Raw genomic sequence first — 27,993 nt, 5'->3', positions numbered from 1 at the left:
GATATTTTACATGTTGTGGCTTTAAATTGTATCAGTTTGTTTGGAGCTAAACTGTTTCCCAGAACTTTTCCTGTATGGTTCTAATTAGAATGGGCCACAAGAGACAATTTTGTGTGAAACTTGAAGGGCCGAAATGAAACAGAAGTCCTATTTGTTGTTGTTTAATTTTCTTTGAGAAGTTCATTGAAAATGCTTTTGCAACTCACACATGTCACTTACCTGTTGGCTTACCTTATTGACATGGGACCTTTATGCCTGTAAGTGCCCCACCCTACCCTGGATCTTCCTTCAGCTTCTCTGACTCCTGGACAGATGTATGTTTAGTTCTATGACAAATGATGCCAGCTTCTTCCATGGAACACTCACTTCACCAAGAGTAGAGGTGCAGATAACCAGCATGAGCTCTAGTCTGTTAGTTTCTTCTCTGCAGTTTCAGCTCACATCTGTCTTCTTCCTAAGTGCTGCCCTGTGGACGCCAAGCTCCATGTACAATATAAACACAACAGCTTTCGGAAACAATGTGTAAGATAGAATCCCTGTGGCACATCCCTTACATATAACTTCTAGTTGTTCTTCTTGGATTAAATCCTGACTGATAAAGCACTCACCAGTGCATTATCTCATTCCAGTTTATCACAATAGAACTTTTAACGGTGTCATTACTACAGAATGCCACAGACTGTTAGTGATGAGGCCCTATTTTGCATTCCTGCGTTAGATGTCTAGTCCCCAAATATCATTGTAGGATCTGTTTCATTGTATAACTCAGCATCCATTGACTCAAGTCAGGTTTTCTCAGAAACAGACTCTGAGACAGACACCTGCTTGTAGGAATTTTATCGAAGAGTGCTTTCAAACATATCACCACAAAGAAATAAGGGAATCTTAGAGGAAAAAGTTCATATGGATTCAGATTGCAACAGAGGTCTCGACTTATCCCACAGAAGATCTGCAGCCGGATGGACCCTTCAGAAGGTTGAAGAGTCTAAGATTTTACCCTATTTGCTAGTTTACCAGTTACCCTCCTACAGTTTTATGGATGTTGACAGAAGGCACAAGATTCCTGGGCCAGAGAAAAAGGACTCCGTTATTCACAGAGAGCAGCAAATGAGCATCAGCGTATGTGTGTCAGTTCCCCTTGCCACCAAACCCCAAGGAGGCAACGCAGTGGGTAAAGGTGAATGGCTCATACTCAGTGGCTTGTGGTACAGAAGAAAAACCCTGAACTTGAGGAAGTCTAATCATTTGTAGTGGCAGTATATATGCTGTAGCTGCTACTGAAGGAGATACTGTCTTCCAAGATGTTGGGCAAACTTTCCATTTTTTCCAGAGATGTGCCCTATATCTGTGATTTCACGGCAAGTGAGTTTATTATGCATACTTAGTGCCTGTGCTTGAAAGACGTGCAGGAATGTGAGAGCTCTAGGGGAACGTCTTGAAACACAGAGTTATCATGGATGTGGACAATTGGGGCTGGGCTTCGAAACTGCTGGCCACTCGGTACAGATGGAAGCAGTATCTAGAAAGAGATTAAGCTATGAGCCATCCGCAGCCAACAGTTCTGGTGCCTAGGACAACAGTGGTTTAGTCTGGGAGCTAAGAGTTCTATCACAGCATGGACTACATGCATCACAGTATGGACTACACTATGAGAATATCTATCAACTCTGGGAACCACCATCACCTTCCCCTATCCTGTCAGTTCTTTAACCAACATCAACACCGATTTGTATCACTTGATGTTTCCTTCAAATTAAACCTCTTACTTGTATACACCATGTCTTCGTTTTATCCTGTTCCCAGTTTGAATCTACATAATTTCATTTGTAGATATTTATGAAGTCTTTCCTGCTCTTTTTATTATGATAGTATGTAAGTTGCCAGAATAAACATTCTCTTCCTTTCTGCATCAAATAAACAGATGGCTGTTTCAATACTGTGAAATAAGGGAGTAATTAAATGAATTCAGAGATAATCATGCATATATTTTTATTTTCCCACATAAGATAACTTTATCTGTGCTTACAAATATATTTGACTTTTAAATTGATGTCATATTTTTATTTTCACTTGTCAGATAACTTAATCTAAACCAGACAATAGGATTTTCTCACTGAAGTTAAGAACCAAAAATTCCTGAGAACCTGAAATAAGCATTTGTTAAAAACTTGGATATTTTTTATTGATTATGTTTTCTATCAGCATCATGATAGATATTTTGAAGAAAATTAATTCTTTAACCAATATTAATTGAATTCCAGCCCTAAAAAAAGAATCTCTCTGGTCGGGCCTAGGAGTGAGTTTTAGAAAGTCCTTCATATAATTCTGATTGCCAGCCAAGCTTTGGAAACATCAGACTACATCAATCAAATTCATTTGTTATATAATCTATCAATGCACATAGAATATGAAGCCCCTATGTCACAAAGGATCTCCTACATTCAAATCAAAGAGTATCCACAGAGGTTTTCCCTTTGCTATTAGTTAGAAAATGGTATGAACAATCATAAAATGTCTTACCAAACTTTATGTAGGGAAATATCACCATAGCCCAGCGAACACATCTTAACCATTCTCAACAGGATTGAAAAGGTAAAAGAAAAACAAAAAAAGAAGATCATATTTTTTGTTAAATCGACAAATGTGGATAAGTGTGAAATGGCAGTGTTTAAATTGCATTCATTGGTTTTTATTTTTTAATTTTTTGGTTACATTTATTTATTTTTGAGCGGCAGAGAGGGACAGAAGCACAAACAGGAGAGGGGTAGAGAGAGAGGGAGACACAGAACCCAAAGCAGGCTCCAGGCTCTGATCTGTCAACACAGAGCCCGATGCTGGGCTCGAACTCACAAACTGTGAGATCATGACCTGAGCCAAGTCAGATGCTTAACCAACTGAGCCACCCAGGTGCCCCAGTTGTGTCCATAGTTAAAGAAGAGACATTGAAAACACATGTTCAAAATGACGCTATATTGGTTTCATTCTTTTTTTGAGAGAGAGTCAGCAGGAGAGAGGGAGGGAAAAAGAGAATCTTAAGCAGGTTCCATGCTCAGTGCAGAGCCCCTTGCAGGGCTCAATCCCACCACCCTGAGATCATGAATTGAGCTGAAATCAAGAATTGGGTACTCAACTGACTGAGCCACCCAGGCACCCCTGTTTTATTCTTGAGTATATCTTTTTACTATGTATTATAACATATTATTTTTATTAATATTATTTGAAGTATAAATAAATGCAAAAATAATTTAGCCTATGTTTATTGTTCATCTACTGCTTTTTGTTACTATCAATACAGTCTCAAATATGATAAAATTCAAGAGTCCCTCATCCATGAAGCTTCATAGAAATTATTGATTTATTGATTTATTTATTCTTTATTTAATATTCAGGAACCACTTCGCTTTTGTGCTTATTCCTTCCCTTAATTTAATTTATACTTAGATGCTCCAAGTGACATCCACTGTTTCAGGTCAGGTTTCCTCAGAAGCAGACTCTGTGAAAGACAATGGCTTGCAGGAATACTGTTAGAGTGCTTTCGGAAACATCTCTAGGAAGGAATGAGGGAATCCATGATTTGTTTCATTTTGTTTTGTTTGTCTCTGGAATAGACAACAGTAAAATAAAAGAATTCAGCCTACAGTTGTACAGGTAGAATAAGTATAATCCTATCTGACATAAGACGGTCAGAATCAATATTTTTCTGTCCTTGGATTTCTTAGTCATGTATATAATTATATATTTTATTTGCATTATACTTGAAAAGTGGCTCCCTAGAAAGTATGCATTTTCTTTAAAAAATAGAGTTAAAATTAGAATTAATAGCACAATTGTGTGAATTAATTATACATTTGGTATATGATAGACCTTTTTATTACTGGAGATATGAACTATTAACATTGTCCATTTACCAAAAGGAAATATTTAATTCATTAAGCACATTCAAATACCCTCTTTGGATTTGTTTTTTCTGGGTTTTTTGTTTTTGTTTTTTTTTTTTTTTTGGTTTTTGAAAGAATGTATACATTTTATACCATAGGCTTTATTAAATACTAAAAAAAAATTGAAATCAGAATTTTTGTTTTGAAAATATTTTATATAATAAGATATAAAATATTTTCAAAAATATGAAAAAATTAAACAATTTGAACAAAACAAGATATTATAGACATATATTATTTAAGATGATATACCCTAAGCCAAAATCAGTTATAAATTATAAGTTTAGTAGCTATGAATTGGAAACTGAGGAATTACAAGAGTTAAATAATGAGGAATTTGTATTCACATTTCTCTGAATTAATGATCATGTAGTTTCAGATACAAGAGTAATATATGCTCTAATCAGAGAATCTTAATTCAGTATTTGAAGTCGTTGGCATTTAAACATTTTGAACCGACTAAATATAGCCTAGTCATAAGACAGTTACTCTATAGCAAAGCGTCCTGCTTGGGTCAGAACTGAGGTACTGTTCAGGCTGAGTGGTGTTAGGCAACACTGCCCCCTAGAGGTTTTCTGAATATTCCCAGTAGACAAGGATCCTGCATGTTAAGAAGGGCTGAAGAAATTTCTTAACGGCTAAACAATGTTACGGAACGTAACAAATGGGTATGGGCCCACTTCATTTCAAGTGACGTGTATGAGACCTGAGAAACCTAGGTAAAAGGAAATGGAAATCTATCAACAACTGGAGTTCAGACATGAACTGACAAGTCTGTGGTCCTAAGAATAGCTCTAATGAAAGTTGGGCCAGGTTTGCATGTCAGAGGAAGTAGTTTCCTCATTGTGTGGAACTGGCCTTGGAAATCACTCCACCCCAGCACTCTCTGTAAAGACTGTACTCTGTAGGGATAAAGACTATTCCATACAGGAAAAAATTGTTTAACCATCGGCATTTGTAACTCTGATGCTGAACTTTGTCTGAAGGGGCAGATTATCAGAATGTGGAAGGTGACTTATCAGTATTCAAGAGCAAAGAGCATCAGAGATCAGTGATGGGGAAGAGGCTAAGTGTCATTCAGGAAGGGACTTGTTCATAGAGGAGAGGAGGTGCACAGTGGAGAAGGCTCGCAGCATCACAGCAATGATTTTGTAACTGGGTTTCATGAATGGATGGTGATTTCCCAGGAATTCTAAATAGTTGGTGAATCCAGGAGAATACAGACTCTAGTTACATAAAATAGAGAAGGTTAAAACTGCTGAATTCAGAACAATACACAAAATTAGAGGAGAAATCTGTACCTGCTAGTCAATGGCGGAAAGAAAGGAAATCATCTAGCCCGTCAGAAGTACTACCAGAATTATCATATGTCCCTTAGAACCACACTGAGAGGTGGGGAATATATACCTTCTTACCCATTTTTTTAACATATACCCTCTAAGTGTTTCCTACACATGCGACCTCAAAAGTCAAGCAGCCGGATAGATTACTTGCCCTTAGTCACATGATATATTTAAGTAAATATATTTAACTTGCCAAATATTGTTAGTGTTTGCAGTGAATGAACACGGTACTGTGATGTTTTGTTGCCTCATAGAAGTTATATTTTCTTCTGAGACCTGAGAATATGAAAGCTGAACCAGGCAAAGGCAGATGCAAAAACAATGACCTAAATATGAGAAACAATCAGAAGTTTTCTAAGAAGTGACAGAGGATCAGTGAGATGGGACAGTTAATAAAGATGGGACAGTTAATAAAGCGTTGGTCAGCTTTGCTGAAGCAGCAACTACAAACTCAAATTGGGGTATTGAAGTAAGTTTTTTTAATATAGAATTGAAGGAGGCAATAGATTGAAAAAAAATAATTGTGTCTGCCAAAGGTGGAGAAGATGACATATGAATACTTGAAAATTGAGGCAAATAATATTTCTTTGAAGCCATGGGAAGATATTACAGTTGAAAACCAATGAAGGATATTACAGAACACAATGTATGATATCATTCATATCATAAAATAATAAGACAAACTATATTATGGAGATTATATTACAGTGAGGCAAGGAGAATATTGGAATAATTTGTTAGGAAATTATTACAGCCCCCAAAACCAAGGCAGCTTGAACTAGGCTCGTGGGGTTAGAAAGTAGCAGATAGGTCAAAATATATTTACAAAGGTAAATATAAGTATATATTCAATATATATTTATACTTACATAATTTATATTTATATATCAATATGTATTAATTATATAATACATTAAATTATATACTATATAATTTAACATATTTAATTATGTATGATGACTATCTTGTTACTAAATATATTCATATATATTCAGTTACAAATATATTTAGTATATATTTTACATATATTGTAACATGTAATATATAATAAATATATAATATATAATTATATATTATAATATAAAACATATGTCATATATTTATTTATATAAAACATAAATATATTAAAATATATCATTAAATCATAATGTATAATACATTAAATATAATAAATATTATATTTATTTATAATATGTAAATATTGGGAACTATAGGTATAGTTACTTCCCAAAATAGTCATAATCTTGGCCCTTAAAAAAATAAAGGAAACAAAGAAAAGAAATTGAACACAGCAATTAATTAAATTATTAAACACATTAATTAATTAAATTATTAATAGGAAATATATAGCAAGCACATTTATGATCAGTATTCCTTTCTATTAACTGTTTCATCATTCAATAATAATAGCTATAATGTAAACTTAACTCTATAAAATAAGGGAGAAAAAATTCTACGAAATACAGCTATGATGTGTTTGAAATAAAGATAATTCTTCAACTAAACACTTGACATCATTTCTCAGCATTATGGCTTACATTTCTCTTTAAAATAAATATTTGATTGGAGTGCCTGGGTGGCTCAGTTGAGTGTCTGACTGTTGGTTTCAGCTCAGGTCATGATTTCACAGTTTTGTGAGTTCAAGCCCCACGTGGGGCTCTACTCTGGCATCGCGGAGCCTGCTTAGGATTCTCTCCCTCTCTCTCTTCCCCTCTCCCACTCGCACTGTCTCTCTCAAAATAAGTAAATTTAAAAAAAACCTTTAAAATAAATATTTGATTCATCAATGTCTACACTCATATAATCTTGGTTTTGTAAAGGTCAAACGCTGTCCTAAAAAATTCCTTCATTTGGATGATCAAGCTTCACATTAACAGCAATGTCATGTTGGTAATATACATCCATAATAAGGTATGATAAAAAATTAAGTAGAAATAAAATTACTAGAACAGAATAGGAGGTTATTGAATTAGGAAAATGGCCACTGTTGAACAATGGCAAATGCCTGAAAGAAAAAATAATACAAATTAAGAATTAATATGTTTCTTCATAGCAAACCATGTTCATTTGGGGAATTAAAAAGTCTAATCATCAGACTTACTGTGAAAATTTAAATTAGTGTTCCATTTCAGTCTTACCTAAATGTATGTTTTCTGAAAAATCACAATATCAGAATTTTGGAAGAGGGTACTTTTTGAAACTATGCCTTACTTTGAAAGACCTCTGAGAAAACAGCGAATTAAGGAAAAGAAAGCAGTGAGTGTGTTGTGCAAACTTTTCTGCCATACTTGTATGAATGCTTCTTTCCCAGATTAGGATTCCCCACTTCGTAGGTGTGTTTGGTTGCTTAGTGTCCTTTGAATACAACATGTGTTCACCAACACCATGAATGTTTTGGTTCTCTGTGCTGAGAGGATGGGAAGAATTGTGGTTAATATTTAAAAGAAAGTCTTTCACTAACAATGTGAAACTTTGAGCATCTACATTTTGTTGTTGTTGTTAAAGAGGAATGGTTAAATAATTGCTTATTTTCCTCATTTCCAAGCCCACCTAAAGTGACAATAAAGTAATGAAAAACACCCACAAAGAAAATGAGAGAGAGAGAGAGGAAGAGAGAGACATCAAAGAAAAGATTTGTTAAACAGGGAGTGGATAAACAAGTCGTTGCACCTGAGTTAACAGGAAAAAAAAAAAAAGAAAGAAAGCTGAAATTCAAATGCCTGCAGAAGAGTGGAAAACAAATAGATATCAGACCCACTGCTATTGAAATATCCTAGAAAAATCTAAAAAAATCAAAGTTTTCAGGACTTTCTAAATCTGGGGTCCCTTTTGTCACTGAAAACAAGAAGACTTACTGAAATTCCTTATAAAAAAACCTGAACTTCTTTATTCTATTACCTAAGCTCTGGCTAAAGGCAGGTCTGCAGTAAATTAGGGCGGTCTCAGTATGTAGAATTGCCCTTACTTTTCCAATGTCCACTAGTTCATCTAACTCAAGGAGTTACCAGGTGCAGCTGAGGATGACAGTGACAGAGATTAATGAAAACTTAGCAGTAAGTGACAGGTCAGTCACTTTACTCAAGGCTAAAACTCCAATTCCTTCCAATATTTTGTTCCTTATTCATGGTAGAATTTACATATCCCAAGTATGAGACTGGGAAATTCCTTGCTTCAGAAATCTGCACTATCTAAAGGAGGAGAGATTTAAAGGAATACTGATAGTTGGGATTCAAAGTCAGGACAGTTGGAGGTTACTGTTCCCATAGAAATGGAAATGCCTGGTCTCTTTCCAATATTTATTTATTTATTTTAAATTTTATTAAGTTTTTAATTTTAATTCAAGTATAGTGAACACACAGTGTTATATTAGTTTTGGGTGTAGAACATAACGATTCAACAATTCTGTATATTACTTAGTGCTCATCAAGATAAGAGAACATAATATTTTAATTTTCCTAAGTGTCAGAAAATTGTGCCAGGGGAATGTTGTAAATTGTATCCTTCTTTTCCAGCCTTGATACAGCATCTTAGCCAATCATTGGGCAAGTATTTTCTCTTTGATGGTCAATAAATGATATAAAAATATTAGCAAACCTCCTTGTGATGTTTCAGTGATATAATTAGTGAAAACTCATCCATTTTTATTTGATTCCTTCCATATCCCAGAATCTGGACTAGGCTCTTCATGTACATTGGTTATTAACTCACAATAACATTAGCTCACAATAACTTCATTAGGTAGATCTTATTATGCACTATTTATAGAATTGAATTTAAGTGTCTGATCCAGAATAAGCATTCAAAGGAGACTATCTAAGTTTTCATAAACTTAAAAAAAATAGCATAAGTTTAAGCTTACAAAAATGTTACATATGTATAGAGATTTCCCATATACCCACACTCAGTTTCCCATACTGTTGATATCTTACATTAGTATGGCCCATATGTCAGAATTAATGAACCACTTTTGATACATTATTTACTAGGTCCACACTTCCTTCAAATTTCCTTAGTTTTCACCTAATGTCCTTTTACTTTTCTGGGATCCCATTCAATTTACCACAATACATTCTACTAGTCAGATGTCCTTAGGCTACTCTTGGCTTTGAGTTTCTCAGACTCCGAAAGTTTGACAGTTGACTCTTTGACAGTCTGGAGGAGTACTGGTGAGATATTTTGTAGAATGTTCCACAATTGAGGTTTGTCTGCTGTTGTTTCCTCTCAAGATTATACTGAGGTTGTGAGTATTTAGGAAGAATATCCCAGAGATAAAGTGCCATTTTTGTCACATCTTATCATGGCCTACAGATTATCAATGTGACTTATCACTATTGATATTAAGTTTCATCACCTGGTAGTTTTGTTTTAGGTTTATCTGCAGTAAATTTACTTGTTTTCTCACCTTTTCATACTTTACTCTTTAAAAAGAAGTCAAGGGGCACCTGGGTGGCTCAGTCGGTTAAGCATCCGACTTCAGGTCACGATCTTGCGGTCCGTGAGTTCGAGCCCCGCATCGGGCTCTGGGCTGATGGCTCAGAGCCTGGAGCCTGCTTCCGATTCTGTGTCTCCCTTTCTCTCTGCCCCTCCCCCATTCATGCTCTGTCTCTCTCTGTCTCAAAAATAAACGTTAAAAAAATTTTTTTTAAAAAGAAGTCAATATGTACATCCCGCACTTAAGGAATAGAGAATACTTCTCAACCTCAAGGATTTATATAAATTAAGTAGAAATCTTCTGCATTTGAAATGTGTCTGTTCTTCTCATTTATTTAATAAATCTTTTATTTATATCACTATTACTTGAGGATATTTATTTTATAAATTGGACTGTAATCCAATAGGACTTTATTCAGTTTGTTGCTGAAAATCTCCAGATTCGCTATTGAAAGCTGGTTCATTTAGTTGCTATGCCCCTTTGACGTGTGTGTGTGTGTGTGTGTGTGTGTGCACTAACCAGTCTCAATACACATAGCTATAAATATTTTTATATCCATCTTTATATTAAGCAAAACCTGCATGCATATTGATGTCTTCAGCTCTAATGCATCCTTCTAGTCGATCTGTAACCTCCCATTGTAGCAATGAGAAACAAGAATTCCATCATCCGAGTGCAAACAAATAGAGTCCAGGGAGTAGAGACCTCACTCACATCTTGTATGTGCCAATCATAAGGGATTGCAATACTTGACAGTTGATGCAACTTCCACATTCAGTCTTGGTGTGTGGGGTAAGGAGCAGTATCAGTGGGGAAGGTCAAGTAGAAGTCTGTGAAACCACTTTCCCACCAGCCAAGATGCTAAATCAAAAATAATATTACATTACTTTAGGGCAGAGAGAATGGAGGGAGAGGTTGAGGCAAGTGCCATCCTTAAGGATCTAAAGGGTACAAGAGTGGTGATCTACATCATATTTCTAATTGATCCACTATTCTGAAACCTGGGAAAATGAATGGATGTTGGAGGATGACTGCAAGTTACTATAAATATAAATTAGCCTTAATGGTAGACCCCATGCCAGATGTTCTATTTTTAGTAGAGCAAATTAATGTGGCCTCAGGTAAATGGTATGCAATCATCAATCTGGTAGAAATGTTATTTTCTATCCCAATCTGAAACAATTCAGGCTCACATGGAACTGACAATAATATATATGTGTATATTAGAATTGTCAAACTATGGTCAGAAGGTCCAATTTGGCCTATTTTTGTAGAGACTCAGAGCTAAAAATATTTTGCAATTTTAAAGGTTGGAGAAGAAGGAGGAAGTGGAGGAGAAACAAGGGGATGAAAAGGAAATGACAGAGACTATACGTAGCCTGCAAAACCTAAAATGTCCTCTAACTAATCACTTACAGAAAATATTTGCTGACCCTTGATTTATATTAAGGCAATTTGGGCATATCACAGAATATAATATTAGTCTGTTACATCTATGACATTATGTTCATTGGGTCAAATAAGCAAGAAGTGGCTAGCATTCGGAGGCCTTCATATCACATATGTTCTGAAAGGTAATAGATAAAGCCTGTGGATTTTTTTTCTTTAATTTTCAGGCATCAAGAGTGTAGTTTTTACTATGACTTCCTCTCCAAAGTGAAAGATAAATTATTGAATCTTACCACTCTTACCTTATCTGAAGAAGCATGATACATGGTGGGCCTCTTCAGGTTTGGAGGCTGAATATTACACATCTGGGAATAGCACTCCAGGCCATAAATACATTTAAGCTCCCAGCTTTGAATGGCACTATGATGCTGAAATGACTCTTGAACAGGTACAGGCTATGAGGCAAATGGTCCTGCCACTGGAGTCATACGATACAGCAGACTTTATGCTCTTGAAGTTACCAGTGGTGGGGAAAGTTGCCATGTAGTACTGGCAGCAAGTCCTAGTGAAAAATCACAACAATGTCCCAAGAGTTACAAAGCAAGGACATGCCATCAACGAAGAATTATAAGGCTTTTGAAAAATAACTCCTGATCCACTCCTGGGCACAGATCATTAGATTATTATCTAATTATTATCCAATAAGTGACTCTGTGGCTGGAACAATCAGGAGGTGAACTTTATCATATCTACCAAGTCATAAAGCTATGTTGGCACAGGAAATACCCCACTTAAGGTGATAGTGGCATATTCAGAATCTGCACAAGAAAGACCAAAAGGCATAATAATCCTGCAGGAGGATGTAATTCAGACTCCCATCTTATCCCCACTAGTAGCCCTCTCTCAATTCATGACTCTTTCTGTGTTGGCCATCATACACAGCTAAATGAAGAAGTAGGGAAAACTTGCAGTTACTGATGGGTCATCTCAGCATGTGGGTAAAGGCAAAAATAAAGGAGTAGCCTTGAAAGATAGTGGTGATTGAAAAGACTGCCCAGGGACCAATTTTCAGTCAGGGTACCTATTCATCCATTTTTTATGGAAAAAAAGTGTCCTGAGATTAGAATACATATAGATTGATGGCCAGTGGATAATGGTCTAGCCAATTTCTCAGTATTCTTTAAGATGAATGAGTGGAATATTGAACAAGAGAGTCTTGAGTAGAAGCTTATAGAAGAACATGTGGGAAGTGCATGTAGTAAAACATTTGTACTACTTATTAACATCCATCAGATGTTATAGAGAATATACCATGGAGGAAGTACTAAACACCTAAATAGACAAAGTAACCTGGTTTGTTGGCATTAATCAGTCTCTATCATGGGCTACCTCAATGCTGGCATGATAAACAAAGAACAAAGAAGTCATTGTGACAGAGATGGAAACTACTCATTTGAAAAACAGCATGGACTCAGTGATGTATCTACTATTATTGCTGATTGTCTAAACTGCCAGCAAAAAAGAACAATGTCCATGATATGCTAACATGGGTTTGAAGAGATCAATAGCCACTTAATGGCAAGTTGAGTACATTGGTCACCTTGTACTGTGAAAGGACCACAAATTTGTTCTCACAGGAACACATATATTATGGGTATCAGTTTGCCTTTCCTGACTAAAGAACCTCAACCAACACCACCACATCAGGAATTAGTGCTTATTAACCTACTAGCAAGGAGTACCACATAATCAGATCAGTGGATCCACTACATAGTAATTGGATGTGAGAGTTTCTTATGGCTGAAACCTACTGAATGAACAACATCCACACCATGTAGAAGCTGATGGACTCTTAGAGTGCTGAACTGGCTCTGGAAGGCACAGATAAATTCCAGCTCAGAGCCAGTACTCAGCTAGGATATGCTGCCATTCTCCAGGATGCAGTTCATGTATTAAACCAAAGACTGCTCTACAATATTGTGTCCCAAACAGGAAGTATGCATGGTCTGGGAACCAAGGGGCAGAAGCAGGAATGGGTGCACTTACAACAATTTCCAGTAACTCACCGGGGGATTTTCTGTTTTCCATTTGCACAACTTTGGGAGCTGCAAGTTTATAGGTTCTTGTGCTAGGAGAGAAACTTTAAGTCCCACTGAATTGTAAGCTACAATGGATCCCTGGGCATTTAGGACTTTGATTCCAGCAACCTGCAGGAAGGAAGAAGTATGAATGTATTGGAAGGAATAATTTGCCCTGATCATCAATAGATGAGAAGGCTGCTGTTGCATATTGGGGGCAGGGAGTAATCCTTGTGGCACTCAACGTATCTATTGGAATTGACCCTTATACTTACTTGACCAATTGTGACTTGTGAAAGGACATGTGCAGCAAACTTAGCCTTAGAAGGGCACGTGTACTGGATGTTCAAGCTGTGTATGTATAAATTTGGGTCATACCACTAGAGAAACCACCAAGATGAGCAGAACCTAGGCGGATGGAAAATAGTCGAGGAGGAGAGATGAATATCCATTGTGATTGAGATCTTGGCAGTTTAGGGCAGTAGGTCCCATTAGTCTCCCACTTCCAAGTGTGTGTTCATGAAGACAGGCCCAGCGAATCCTGGAAGGCTTACTGAATATACTCAAAAATATATGGGAAATATGGGAAGGTACAGAGAGGGACAGACGGTGTTTCTGACTGATATCTCCTACAAGGGAGAATGTGCTGCTCACCTAAGGGATTGAATTCAGCAGGCAGCCTCCAGCGTTCAGGTCCTGAGAATGCACCTCAATGTGGAGCCTCTTGCTCTATGACATACCCTTTCTAGGGCAACTTACAAATGGTGACTGAATAAAATACAGGTGTAAAGCTGAGCAGTTTAGAATAGCTGTGATGGGCAATACTGACTTGAGAACTGTAGGCAGGAATGACTGAGGCTACACTGAGTGGGCCTCCCAGCTCAGGTTCTTACTATGCCCAGTGCTATTTATTGTGTAATTTCTGCATAGGACCAAGGATTTTTTTTTTAATTAAGCTCATGTTACCAAACTCTTAAAATAGAAGCAAATATTTGAATTTTGTCAAGTAACATAATGATTTTGGTTATGCTCATATTTGGTTAATATACAACTCTATTAATTTTGGTTAGAGAACATGGATGACTTTTTTGACAACTGTCAAATGAATTAAGGGAAAGTTTCACTCATTTCAAAATCTCTGGGAACTTCATTAATAAAACAGCTCTGTAGAGTTGAATTTTCCAGTTTATTATTCCAAAATGAATTAATAGGAGTTAGGAAAATAAGTATAAATAATCCATTGGATTAAATGCTAGAAAGTTCAAGTTGCAGAAGAATTATGTCCTTCAGGAGGAGGCACCATCATTAGCTCTGTCGTTCTAAAAAGAGGGGGGAATGGGTTTCCAATGATATAACTAGGATAAGTCATTGGGAGGAAGGTGTATGGTGGGAGGAACACACCAACATATACATGTCAGGGAAAATGTTCTCTCTTTCCATTAATAGTCTTTCTCTTATATTATCTCATCTTGCTTGTCTTCTTGATGAAAGGATTAACAATTAGAAAGCAGAGATTATGATCTGGGCACCGAGGAGGGCCACTAAATAGACCACTTGCTCTTCTCTAAGTACACACTTTGTGACAGTTGTATACTCATAAAAAGGACTTTATGACTATCATGTGTTCCAGCCAAACCCAGGCCTTATGGCATGGAGTGTACACATTGCTTATGAACATCGAAGGCTCAACTGCAGCATGTGGCTGGATAAATAAACTAGGACCCTGGGATCCTGACTTGCTAATCAAATGTCTGCTTTATATCTCATTCTGTCTCAAATTCTGTGTGGGAACTTTACACGGGAGAGTGCTTATTATTATGATATTCTTCCTTCTGTTTGTGATGAGGCAATAAATGCTATATTTCAAAAATATACTACTGTTTAAAGGATTTACATTATTTTGTGGAAAAGCTACAGAAATAGGGAATGAAAATATTTGCCTGGCTATCAAATTATTTGTCCAGGACCAATAAAATATATTTAACACTTTCAATTAAAAATAAATTGAACACATATTTATATTTTTTCTAATAAGTTAAAATTTCCAAAAGCTGTTAAAACCATATAGAAATATAATATGCAAACAAAATATATTTCACATAATTCAAATAAGCTTATATTATGATTAATTGAATTAAGTTCAAATTTGAATATATATGTAGTAATTGTAATGTATAGTTTTACTTTTATTCATTAAAAGAAAGAACAACTAGGATTCAGTATTTTGTTTTGTTTGTTTGTTTTTTGTTTGTTTGTTTTGAGAGAAAGTCAGGGAGGAGCAGAGGGAGGGAGAGAGAGAGAGAGAGAGAGGGAAGGAGGGAGGGAGGGAGGGAGGGAGGGAGGGAGGGAGGGAGGGAGGGAGAGAATCTTAAGCAGGCTCCACACCAAACTGAGAGCCCAACTCAGGGCTGGATCCCACAATTGTGAGACCATGACCTGAGCTGAAATCATGAGTCAGATGCTTAACCAACTGAACCACTCAGGTGCTTCTGATTCAATGGTTTTATATCAGTTGCTTAGAAGACAATTAAATCGTCTTTGTTTATACCTATTTGGAATGAAAGTGTAAAAATTAAAATAATATGTTAGAAATGTTATATACACATATCTATAGATAGGTATATATGTATACATATACATGTATACATATATATCTATATTTACAGATGCATATGTATAACCAATTACTTCTTAAATTCAAAAGTTTATTAGCTTTAAAGTTTAATGGGGATTTGTTGAATGAAAGGAAGAATAACTGATCAGATTTTATATGTATGTGACTATTGCATACCTTCCAAAACACAATCTTTGTTGGAGCCGCCTCAATATTTAAAAATAATGAGGTGGCATTGGGACAATTCATTAATTAACGAGCATAGTCAGTTTCCTTTTTGAAGCCAGTATTGATAGGAGTAAAAGTTAACAGGTATCATACATGTATAAATATATATGAATTCGTTTTCCATTTGAAGGTCAAAATCCGTATGTAGTCTTTCCATTCATTTCAAATTAGAACGAACAGGTAGTTAATGATACCAATTAATAGTTTTAATGTGAAAAGATAAGTTCACCCAAAATATCAAGAAGTACTGAAAAAACTTTTTCATTAGTCATTATAAATGGTCTATCCTATAATTAATCCTTATTCTAAAATATTATTGTATAATATCATTTAATTCTTCATTCTGATGCCAGTCTTTCAAATGCTTGGGCAGTATGGCAAAAAGGTTGCACTTTGAGTCTACAGAAAAAAATAATATCCAAAAGCAATATTGCAAGAAATAAAACATTACAAATATAAATAAATACATCTGCATATAGTTTCCCGTTCTCCCACACCCACCACTATTCTCATTTTTTATTCCCAGGCATGTCTTTCCATAGTTAATACATATTTGTGTTTGTCTTAAATATATATAATATGTTTATCTAAAAATATATAATTTTTACATATGAAATCGCATTACTGGAATATGATCCACAATGTGTGGAATCTGTTTGAATTTGTTTACCGATACGCTACAAGTATCTAGTGCATATTAACAAATCAATCAATATTTGTTGAAGGAAAAATTGTAAATGCTGACACATAGAAAACCCAAGAAAATAAATTGAAAAGAAAAAGAAATCCACACAGATGATGGAACTCAGGAACCCACAGCCTACAAAAATTTTGTTACAACAATCACTATCTGATATATATACAAAAAAATCTTTTAAAGAATGAAATAAAAAGATTAATTTGTTTTGGCAGTAAGAAAGATCAAAAATCTATGAGTAAATTATGCGAGAATATTGTGGTAACTATGTGAAGCAAATTTTCAAACATTCCTAAAGAATTAGCACATTCAAACATGACTTGAACAATGTAAAGACAGATGTCCACGAAGACAAAAAATAATAAAAATGTCAAATTACCTTAAGTTTAATTTAAATCTTACGTGACTATGGTCAATATGTAATCATGTTAATTTTCCCTTGAACTAAAAATATGGATCTAAAATTTGTACAATGAGTTAAACAAATATATATATCCAAGAAAAGTAACCACAAAATACAACGAAGAGGAAAATGTTTTTCCAGATATTGAAATGTGTGATAAAATACCAATAACTAAACCATATCACTCTAGTCCATAATGCGTGTTTAGCAACAGAGCAAATATAATGTCCAAAAATAGATCCAAATACATGGATAAAATGTATATATGAAATTGGTGGCATCACAGATCATAAAATAGAACAGACAGTGAATGATTTATGGACGATGAAGGAGACATCTGTAAATAAGTCAGGTTCAAAGAGCACCACACACTGTATGACAGGATTAATTCTAAATTTACCAAATGCCTAAACAAAAAAATGAACAAGAGATGTGAAAAATTTTATTACTCATCCTGAGTTGCAAGTGTCCCTTAATCCTTTACAGCATGCATGATAATCAAAGAAAAAGTGCACTTGATGGAGTTAAACAGGAACAAACAAAAGAATCACATTTTACAGCCTAATTACATGTAAATTTTGTCAGTCATACCTCAGTAAAGCTGTGGATAAAAAGGACTATTCTAGTAGGGAAGAAGATTGTACTGAAGTTCAGCAAAACAAAAGGCAAGGGAGTTTTTAAGTGCTGGGGTGAGCTAGTGGAAGCTGTACCCTAGAGGACATAAAAGGGAGGTTGGTCAGTGTGATTAGGCTATCTGTTTTTGCTAATTGGTGCTTAATGAAGTTAGGCATCTACTCTCCCACAGAGACTGGGAGATAGAGCTGCTATCTTGATGATTACATTTCAAAGAGATGGATCCTAGGTCCCTGGAAAAGAGGACTGGAGAAGATTTACATCTCAAAGGGTCAGAGAAAGAATTTGCAATTGCCAAGTTTTCTAAAACAAATGCCCTAAGAAAAGAAGGTCAAGAGCCTAGAGTCAGGAAGAAATGTGTCTAAAATTTAGTGAAGCTGAGGGGAGGGTTAAAGCCATCTCAGTCAATGGTCAGGTGGCCATTAGGAATATATCCAGTGAGCTAGACATCCAACTGGAAGTTTCCCTTCTCATGCTGCTGCTGTGGAGTGTTGCATAAGAAAACTTATTAACTGTGATTAATAAGAGAAAATCGTGAATTCCAACTTCTCCTATGTTGCTACAATTACTCATATTATACCTAGTAAATTAATAATTCATAGTGTTTAGGGTTATAATCTGTCACTCTGTAAGCCTCCCAGCCAAAGTCTGGGGATAAAAGTGAAGTCTATCTTGCTGGGAGTTTCAGAACTCTGTAATACGCTCTTAAGACATACTCTTATGCAATTAGCTTCTCTGAGAGCATACCATCAATTAAAATGTATAAAATCCTTCCAGGTTAAAAAAATAAAACTAAACTATTTTTATTTTTCAGAATAGCACTGGATTTTATATGCTTAATTCAATGTATTTACCTGAATCCCTGATTTTTGAGATTTTGTCAAACAATCTCTAGTATAAATTGATGTTTTTATGCAGTTTCTCTTCCTTGTCATGATCTTCCATATACATTCTGCCTTTGAAATACCACCATCACTTAAGCTAACATTTTGTCCATTCCTCTTTTATCATTTTGACTCTACTATATTATAATGTATTCACTGAGCTTGCCATCGTTTTTTAACTCTCTCAGCATCACCATTATAGCTATTTTTACAATTCTTATTTTCCAAGCACAATGCCTAATTCAAAGTACTCCTGCTATACGTATTTGATAAATACCTAAATGTATTATGTATAACAAATATCTTAATCATTTTCTGCTTATTTTCATTATTTTAAATGTTGTAAACATTTTGAGGCCTATTTATTTATTCACCTATTTCTTCACTGGAAATGGTTTAAACTGAGCTTCTCAATGCGTGAACAGATGTCCATCTCCAAGGGGAGGAATTCAAAACAAAAGTAAGCAAATAACAAAAACACATGATAAACATGTCAAAAATTCAGGAATTGGACTAAGTGTGAATATAAATGTATCATAGCGGGGAAAACAACAATTTTTGGCAAATAGGATCAATCAGGCATGTTGATTTTCATGTTACCAGCTGAGTTTGGGTGTCATATATATTAAAACATTCTATGATTTAAATGCATAATATGTGATTTCTGTAGCATCCTGGGTCATTTCAATGCTTGTTTCCCTGTTCAGTCCATAGGAAAAGCTAATGTCTATGCAATTAAATGTACACTATATGTAAAATATTACATCAGAGGACCTTTTGAAGAATTTTTATGTACCAATCCTTTGTTACAGTTTACATAATGCAGTTTCAGAATGCACTAAGGATTCCTGAAATTAGGGAAAATCATTTTTGATTTTAAAAAGCTGGAATAATGTTGAATTTAGTAAAATTCAATGGAAAAGTTTACTGGCATTGGAAGAACATCACATATCAGGTTCTCTTACACAAGCATTATTTTATAAAGATAAACTGCACTTATCTTTCCATTCATGAGCATTTTTATTGATTTGTTGGTGAACAGTGGAAATTAATTTATTGCTTTTGATAGAACTGTCTAGTGAGAGAGATATTTATAGTTTTTGTAAGCACAGTCAATGAATTTCTGATGCATGAATCAAATCTACAGGCATACAAATATTTATAGTAATTTTCACATTATATTAGTAATGTCTTTATATTATGGTGTCTATAATTAATCAGCTTGCAAACCAACAGCCTTTCAAATATGAAAAGATAAAAATCAAGAGAAAATAAATACTCAGTAAAAATGAATACTTAAGTATAGTATTTCTCCCTCAATACATTTTATACGTAGTCTTTTTATAATTGTTATATAACTTCCTAAAGTATCGGCGTATGTGGTTGTGTGTGTGTGGGTGTGTGTATGTGTGTGTGTGTAGCAAGTGCATTTGGATGATTTATTATGTAGTATTTTTATATTGAACTTTTTGATTGTAATTCATAAGCTTTAAGAAACTATTATATTTATGCATTTAAAAAATATCTCCTCTCATTTTGGAGACTGATTATTCAATCCTTTAGGTTATTTTCTATGTGCCAAGTTCATGTTCAGTTTTTCAGCACTTTCTGTGTACAGACCTGATTTTATATTCTGTAAATTGTCTTCTTCAATAAGTCTTCATTCAATTTTTCTAAATCACATCAACCTAAGAAATATATATATATATTACTGTTATTTTTTGAGAAAAGTAAAAGTAAAAATTCACTATTACTTTTAAAAATGTTCAGAGTATTTTTAGGGGTTCAGTGATGTCATTTGTTAATATGTGTGTTTATCAGAGAATGTTATTCTTAGATAGCTTTATAAGAATAAAATAACTGACATTTATTAACCTATCTACAATGCAATGTGCTAGCAGTTCAACATGCACGATTTAAATCTTGTCAATAATCTTATGAGAAAGGATTTGCATATTGAAATCTCTTTACTACAGATGTGAGAAGTGATTCTTCATGAGATTAAGCAATTTGCCCAAGGTCATACACATTAATATGTGACAGAAAAAAATACTTGAATTCGGGTTTCTCTACTCCACATTTCCAATTTCATATACAGTTTATGCTGCTCTGTTGATGTAATGCTTATTCAGTTCTTTGAAATTTTCTCAACCAATGCTATTTTAAGTCACTCAAAATTTAAAGCTTAGAAATAAGTATGATGCCAGTGATTAAATTTTTCTTCTCTCTTCTATTCAGTGATATTCATTAAATGGAAGTTTTGATATCATGGCATTTGGACATATTTTCAAGTTCATAAAATGCACTCAACTTAAAATAGTTAATATTACTTTGAATTAGCTTAGTCCTCTGCTAACCTATACTTTGATTTGTTTGTTTTTACATCTTGAATGGAAACAAATTTTAAAGGTAATGCAATTTTATTCATTCACTTATTAATTTTACTTGCATTCAATCTACTCTAGACACCATTATAGCTCTAAATTATAAACAAAAGAAAAACACAAACAGTGCCTTCTAGTGTTTGATAATCTATAAATTCTAATATTAACTGTAATTACTAGAATTTTGAACACATACTAGCTGTGGTTATTGATCCAGTACAAGGAATCCCAGAAGCCAAGTTAAAAATGAAAGATATATGAGCTAGTTGCACAGAGTTTATACAGAGTAAGTGTGATGACTAGATTACAAACCATCCATCTGGTATTAAATCACATAAGGATGTGTAAATATACTGCGATGCATGTGTTTATTTGTACATTAATTCAGTTAATTGTTAGGGAATTCATAAAACTACATTAAGAGAAATTACCAACCTCTTCTTTACTGGTACTGCACAGGGCTAGCTGAAGGAAGCTACAGAGACATTAATAGGATAAAAAAGGACTATGTCTTGAAGAAGGATGTATGGAATGATTTCACTTGTAAAGAATTGATGAATTGTTTGTCCCACTGTGCAGTGGGTCATGGATGTACACCTCTAGCACCACATAATACAAATATTGGGGAAATGATTATAGGCACCAGCATTAAGGAGATCAATGAATGTCCAATCTCTCACTATTCCACAGGACAGCATGTGCCTAGATAATCTGTGTGCACCTTGCTCAAGTTCCCAGAAAACGGCACCTCCTCAGTGAGCAGCTGGACTTGCTACCAGGAACATCCAAGAGAGATAGCAAACCCCATTCCCACACCACACTCCATGTATGTATGGAGTATATGTATAATGTATATTTTATTTTTTAAGTTTTTTTATTATTTATTTTTGAGAAAGAGAGCAAGCTGGGGTGGGGGAGAGAGAGAGGGATAGAGAGAGAATCCCAAGCAGGCTCCATGCTGTCAGCAATGTGAAGCTCAACACAGGGCCGATCTCACAAACCATGAGATCATGCATGACCTGAGACAAAACCAAGAGTCAGCTGCTTAACCTACTGAGCCACCCTACTGTCTATTTTAGACTAATGTATCTATTAGTCTAAAATGGGACAGAGCACACTGAGGGCATACATAGTTTCTCCAAGTACTGAGGTCTGCACAGTCGTGGCCCTGGGTACCACTTTGCCAGCTAGGAATGCTAACATCGGCGAAATATCCCTGCTTCTCTGCTAACTGACTCAGTCTCTGTTAAGCCACCAAAGGGAGGAAGGGAATGAGCTTCTAGAGCATCCAGATTTGATTGTCATCAAATTGATTTTCCTCTATGGATAAGGTGTGTTCTATCTTAATGCATTCACTTGAGAAATTAAAATGGAAACTATCCTAAAATGGAAACTAGCTTATGTTTGCACCAGGGTTGTTTTATTAAGTCCTTGTGACTCAAGAGTTTTCTGTTTGTTTGTTTTTCTGTTTTGCTTTTATTTTGATCTTATTTTCTCCTCTTTGTGATCTAAGAAAATTTTCCAACACTGAAAGACTTCCATTTTTTGACTTATCTCTTTTCTTATGAATTCTGATTGATACCAGCTAATGTGGGGAGCCTGGGTGACTCAGTCAGTTGAGCGACCGATTCTTGATTTTGACTCAGGTCACGATCCCAGGGTTGTGGGTTTGAACTCTATGTCAAGCCCCGTGTGGGGCTCTGCACTGAGCCTGGAGCCTGTTTAAGATTCTCTCTCTCTTCCTCTTCCTCTCTCCCCTGCACGTTCTCTCTCTCTCTCAAATTAAAAATAAAAAATGAAACTAACTAATGTTTGCCTCTTCCTTTTAATGTCCTGATAACAACAGCCATTAGTAGCCAAGACACCCTTGTTTTTCCAATATTAGAGCTACAGACTCAGTAGGTATTTGGACTGTATTTAAACAAATTGTGGTAATAATATAACAAATTATGTGTTGCTATATAACAAGATTTTGTTTTCATTCTGTTTGTTATATGACACAGATAACTAAACCAAGGACAAAAATTTCAAGGGTTTGTTTGCTTACTTGGGTGTTTTGTTTTGTTTTGTTTTGTTTTTTTGATAATGGCAGTCTATATCAGAGCTCTACCCTAGAACATGCTAAATGGGCCCATGAAAAATAGGAGCATGGTAGCTGGGGTGAGAGTAACGCAGGAGTTCAACAAAGGCTGAACTGGTTATCGCCATTGTTGACTGTAACATCTGCCAACAACAAAAGCCAGTTACCTAAAGGTGGAGTGATTACATTCCATTTCTTATATTATGACAAAGGCAGTGCTTTCTCTGTCTTGGAATAAATGCTAATTTTGGAAATGGATTTCCCTTCACTGCCCACAGTGCTTCAGCCAGCATCATCATTCATGGAGTAACTATACATCATCATGTTCTTCGTTAGTTATCTCAAGACCTACTTCTGACCATGGGGCCCTTTTACAAGAAAAGAGTGATGAGAAAATGGTCTCACATCTGTGGGATTTGTAGCCTTGACTGTATATTTAACTCAGTGGTGCATAGAACTGTGAAATGGCCTATTGAAGACACAGTGATCCACTGGCTGGAAGAATGTATTGATGCAATGTATGCTTTGAACTAAATAATGAGATAGTTTATATTTCTTAGACTAGGAAGCAAAAAGTAGAAGTAAAGGGAATAGGGATATTCTCTCAAATTTAATAAGACACTTGCTAAATTTTTTTGTCTCTTTTCCCTGAAATTTTGGACTCTACTGATTTAGAGGTATTAGTTCTTCAAGAAAAATGATTTTACTGAAATACGGCAATGATTTATAACATTATTACATTTATACATATATAAATATAACATTTAACTGGATGTTAAGACTGCTGTCTGGCCCTTTGTAGCTTCTCATGCCATTTAACTAACAGGCAAAGGAGATTGCTCTATAGCTGAGGTGACTTATTCTGAGCATCCAGGACAAATAGAGTTGCTTTTGCCCAATAAGCTAAGATGCAATCATCTGGAATCCAGGTGATTATGTTAGATATCTTTTAGTTCTTCCATGCTTAATATAAAAAGTTAAATAGTGCAACACATAATAACAGCAGCATTAATGATAATTTTCAAGAATTAAAGTTTGGGTTTCTTCCAACAGGTGAGATAGCAGGTGAATCAACAATGTTACGGGCTGAGGGCCAAGGGCATGTCTCATAGGGACAAGAAGGAGAAAGGAGAGGAGAAGGAAGAGAGAAAGAGTAAGTGTTTCTTTGTGGTCCTTTTATGTGTATATATAAACTTTCTTGTTTTTTGTTTTCTTTTCCTAGTCTTTCATATGAGGTACTTTGCATTAAATTACAGAACATCAAGGGATAAGATATATGTGTACTAAGCATTTGGTTATAAAATATCAAATTCTGTGTGCACTGGAAGAGAAATAAACATTACCAAAAGGTAGATAAAGAGATTATGGGAACAGGATCTTTTTCGTAGGGAAAGGAAGAGTCCATCTTTTTTGTTCAATTTATTGTTGGATCTCTAGTCAGAGAAGCTGCTGTTGCAATAATGTTGCTGGCAATTTAATATGAAGAGATACTGAGTACCCAAAGGGGCTGACTGTATCAGAATGTCTTTAGTACGTAGTCCTGAAACACACACACACACACACACACACACACACACACACAGTCTAAGGTTCTTAGGGTTTTTGCTATTAGGTTTCTGAATTAGATTCACCAATGAGAAGTATTCACACCATGTTATTTAAAAAGAGAAAGAGAGAAAGGAAAAGAAAGAAAGCTTCTATCATAATACAGTGGTAAACAGGCATATGGGATTCAGCAAGTGGCAGGAGTGGTTTTCCCAACAGTTTCTGAGACTTCCCACTACAAATTACACTGTATGGTACTACAGAATGCTGAAATCTGCTATAAAACAATTTTATTTTTTCCTTTGCTCACCCTGCTCTTCTGCTGAGTTAGTAACTTCTTAAGCCTGGGGGTTCAAGCCCCGCATTGGGCTCTGTGGTAACAGCTCAGAGCCTGGAGCCTGCTTTGGATTCTGTGTCTTCCTCTCTCTCTTCCCCTCACCCACTCATGCTCGGTCTCTCTATCACCCTCAAAAATAAATAAAACATTTAAAAAATAGAAGCTGCTTTTATTGATAATCAAAATATTTTTTAAATGTGCAATTCGTTAGTGTCTTAGCTTTGCATTCTCTTAGCAATGATATCTTGTATATGTAACTAAAGCACAGTCAACAAAAGCAAAAACAGACAAGTAGGACTAAAAATATTATGCATAGCAAAGGAAATAACAGCATTAAAAAAACTGAATGGGAGAAAGTATTTGCAAACCATATACAGTAATCCTCCCCTTATCTACAAGGGTATGTTCTGAGATCTCCAATGGATTCCTGAAACCTTGGATAGTACCAAACCCTACACATAGTATGTTTTTTCACATATATACATAATGATAGTAAAGCTTAATATATAAAGGAGGCCTAGTAAGAAATTCAGAACATTAATAAAATAAAACAATTATAACAATATACTATAAAAAGGTATGTGAATGTGATTTTTCCCTTTCTTCAAAATATCTCATTATACTGCACTCATCCTTTTTCCTGTGAGAGGACAAGACGCCTATGTGATGAGATGAAGTGAAGTGAGTGACGTAGGCACCGTGACATAGTGCTAGGCTACTATTGACCTGACGATTTGTCAGAAGTAGGGTCATCTGCTTCCAGCCCGAAGCTGGCTACAGGTAATGAAACTGCAGAAAGAAAAAACACAGATAAGAGTGGACTACTGTGTCTGACAAAGTGTTATCCAAAATATGTAAGGAACTCCTGCAACACAACAACAAAAACCCTAATGTCCTAACTTTGAAATGAGTTATTCCTTTCTTCTGGTGATATTATCTTCCTGGTCTTCCCTAACACTGTATACTCTCTTGATTTCCCTCCTACCACTCTGCTGACATCCCTCAATTTCCTATTTATAGAATTCTTCTCTAATGGGGCTTCAGATAATATAATTCCACTATTTGCCACTAGACCGTGTTCCCTTCCTTCGCCTCATACTCTTTCCTGACTGTGACAAGTAAATCATGAGGTTTTTTGTTTTGTTTTGTTTTGTTTTGTTTTTTGTTTGTTCGTTTTTCTGCACACCTGTTTTCATCTATATGAACACAGCTGTTATATACTATAGATTTCAACCCTTTACTTGATACCATTGAGGCTCTGTGAGCATACAAATTATGTAGCTTTCAGATTTTAGATACACCTATACTGGGTATTATAGAAATCACAACTGGTACATGGAATGACCCCATATTTATAAATATTTACATTAAGTGAGCTTAATTTTTAAAAATATTATAAGGCTCATATCCATTTAGATCATTTCATTGCCAAATGAGTTGCTACAAGTTTATGAGGTGAAATAATTTGATTTTCAAGGAACTTTAAATTTCAAATAGTGAAATAAAGGTGCGCCTGGGTGGCTCATTCGGTTGGGCATCCGACTTCAGCTCAGGTCATGATCTCACGGTTTGTGGGTTTGAGCCGCATGTCGAGCTCTGTGCTGACAGCTCAGAGCCTGGAGCCTGCTTTGGATTCTGTGTCTCCGTCTCTCTCTGCTCCTCCCCTGCTCGCTCTCTCTCTCTCTCTCTCAAAAATAAACATTAAAAAAATGCTGACATGAGAAAATGTGGACACATAGCTCTCCTTAGATATTCCCCTCCCCCCAAAAACCAAACCACCATCACCACCATCAATAACAACAAAAACAAATGAAGAATTTCCAAAGACAAATTCATGATTATCCATCTCTGAGCTTAACTTCTTTCTTCACCTCAGTTACCAGAACTATTAAACATTTAGTTAGTCAAACCATATACCAAATTAAATTCAAATTTTCTTTCTCTGTCACCTTCCATGTCTACTTGAGTAGTGTCCAGTGTTATTTTGAACATATGTTCAGACTTGGGGTGCACACACACCACATACACTCCCACTCCACCCATTTGTTTCAGTTTCATCCCATCCTTACCACCACTATTTCCCATATTCAAACTATCATTGTCCAACCTATACAAAGCAAAAACCTTCAAACTGATCTGCCATCATTCACTTTTGATCTCTTCCAAACGATTCCCCACCTTCAGAGACCTGCTGGTCACGCACATGCTAAAATATTCACACACAATGATATGATATCCCATGCTCTTTCCTCTACCTGGAATCAACCCTCTTTCCCTTATTAATATCTACTTAAAATAGGAGATACTACGTCCACAGGGTGCTACAAAGTTGTCCTGGATTTTGATTATTTGGGTTTTAAATCCATGATCTAAACTAAATTAGTTATGTGATATTTAACTTTTTTCTCTCAGCACTTCAGACTTATAATGTTACATTTTGTGTCATTTAATAAAATAAAATATGGTTTATATTTATCTCTACCACTGAACTGCAAACTTAAAGAAGACAAATACTATTTTAATTTAACTAATTATTATATTTTTAACAAATTATCTCACATATGGAAGATATTTTTTAAATGTACAAATAATGGATCATATAAAATGAGCTGTAAAAATAACTAAATAAGTTTTTTTACTTGAAACAGATTCTTGTTCCCAGCTATTTATGTTGGTACTTTCTGGCATGTTAAGCAATAAAGTTGAAATCCTCTATATAATGTGATTTGAGTTTGTCAAATGTGTGGAAGATGATGGCATGCACTTTCAATGCTATTTTTTAATTATCACTTATGAGTTGCACCTATAAGAAAAGAAAAAAAAATTCCAAAAATTTGTTCCTTGAATAAAGTTTAATTGAAAACCATAACTTTATAGGGTTTAGTCTGTTTAGTCTAATATTGTTTTTAAATGCCAGACTGCCAGGCTCCCTTCCTAAAGTTCAGGGCCCATAATAGAATTAAAATACTTATATATATTTTGAAATTGTTTGAAATATCATTTTACAT

The sequence above is a fragment of the Neofelis nebulosa genome, chromosome 1, assembly GCF_028018385.1.
Source record: "Neofelis nebulosa isolate mNeoNeb1 chromosome 1, mNeoNeb1.pri, whole genome shotgun sequence".
Classification (NCBI taxonomy): domain Eukaryota; kingdom Metazoa; phylum Chordata; class Mammalia; order Carnivora; family Felidae; genus Neofelis; species Neofelis nebulosa.
The sequence above is the reverse complement of the archived record's forward strand: the minus strand, read 5'-3'. Positions refer to the sequence as shown.